The following is a 1925-nucleotide window of genomic DNA, read 5'->3' on the forward strand; positions in this document are numbered from 1 at the left end:
GGTGGGTCTTTCCTCTTCTGGGCCTGGGCATCGGGCCCGTTATGATTCTCATGTACTTTGCATCTTCCCTGTCCTTCCACAGGTGCTTTCTTCCTCCCTCTAGTCTCAGCCCCGGTCGAGGGTGCAGACGTGTGATGCCCCTTACACTTTGCTCCACGGGTGGTATCTCTGGGCTGGATTCCCTGGCTTGGGGGCTTCAACTGGCCCACAGTTTACGTACGTTCTATAAGCTCTTTAAGCTTTTCCACGTCCCCGTGTCCATCCCAACGTCCACGCATGCCTGATAGTAGTCGTGCCTATTCCTGAGCACGCACGTGCACACACGTGCCACCCCCACGCCACCCCCACACCACACACGGGCAGGTACCTGTGCAGAACTCTACACGTACATGTTTCCACGAGAAAGGATTTTGGTCAGCGCCCCCTTGTTTACTGTCCCAGTTGTTTTCTGTCCCCCGCCTCCCCTCTGTGGATCTAGCCCATGTGCACATTTAGCTCCACGGTTTGTTCTTGGAATGACTGCCCTGCCTACGGGATGGTGTGGTTGCAAGTGGGCGCAGTGGGAGCTGAGTCATGTGCACCTGTGTGCTGTTTCCTCCCTGTTGCCTTCGACAGGTTGACCGTGGGGAGCACGCAGGCTCGATTCTATTCCCCGTGCACTTGTCTGTGGCACCATACAGAAAGGCAAGTTGGTAGGGAACCAGCCGACTTGGGACACGCTTTCCTCTTCCTGCTGCTGTCAGGTTGGATCGCGCGTCCCCGGGCCGCCTGCTTAGAGAGGTGCTCCAGGGCTCCCTGTGCTCTGTAGGTGTTTGCCCTCAGCTGCTTTCTCTTTCCCCCTCAGGCAGCTGTGGGATGCCACTGGGAACCAGGACGTGGCTACGTTTGTGCTACAATGTCCTGAAGATGGATTCAGCACTTGGGTGAAAAAATTAGACTCTGAAGGAGAGGCTGAATAGAGGAAGTGGGCTCCCTTCCCGTCTGCCCTATTGTTTACTGCTAAACATGCACAGAGCCCGCACTAAGTGTCAACACAAAGGATGCCCTTAAACCTGAGACAATATAGCAATTTGGGGAAAACTGCATATTTCCAAAAGAAAGTGAGTAGATAAAACCAATCAGAAGTAGGACTGTGAGGTTTAGCTCTGAATCATGGGAAGGAATGCTATACATCTGGGGCTCTTTGGAGGTACAGAGTAATTCTTACGGGGGAAACAGCTCATGTAAGGAAGAAGATAAAGAGGGGTAATACACCAAGAGGGCAAGGGAGGGAGAGGGATAAATTGGGAGATTGGGATTGACATATACACACTACTGTATAGAAAACAGAGAATAAAGACATAGTGTATAGCACAGGGAACTCTACTCAACGCTCTGTAATGACCTATATGGGAAAAGAATCTAAATAGAGGGGAGACATATGTACATATAACTGATTCACTTTGCTGTGCAGTAGAAACTAACACAACATTGTAACTCAACTCTACTCCTATGAAAAATTAATTTAAATATAGGTAATACAATGTGAGGCTTATTATGGAGAGCTACAGTTGTAATAGGATCAGTTATATGGATAGCAAAAGTGATGGTGGAGTGGACAGAGATTAAAGATCAGCAAAGAAAGACAGTTAAAACGGTGAGGGTAGAAAGATAAGGAATTCCTGGAAGCTAGGGACCTTGTTCCAGTGTCTTGGGTAGAAGCTGACTGACTCCTGATGTCACCTGCTTGGTGCCATGTTCTTGGGGAACAAGAACTATCAAGAACTATCTGTCTCATGGTGCTATCCACTCCTGGGCAATAGAGAGAACACCTCAGTTTAAGGCCTCAGTTAGGGTGGAGTTCTACTCAAGGGTAACCTTCACACTTTTTCATTTGAGACACAAATCCTGGGCTGGAACCCCTCCAGTTTGGGCAGCACTGTTAG

The sequence above is a fragment of the Monodon monoceros genome, unplaced genomic scaffold (genome assembly GCF_005190385.1).
Source record: "Monodon monoceros isolate NGI ecotype Baffin Bay Population unplaced genomic scaffold, NGI_Narwhal_1 Contig85_ctg1, whole genome shotgun sequence".
In the NCBI taxonomy this organism is placed as follows: domain Eukaryota; kingdom Metazoa; phylum Chordata; class Mammalia; order Artiodactyla; family Monodontidae; genus Monodon; species Monodon monoceros.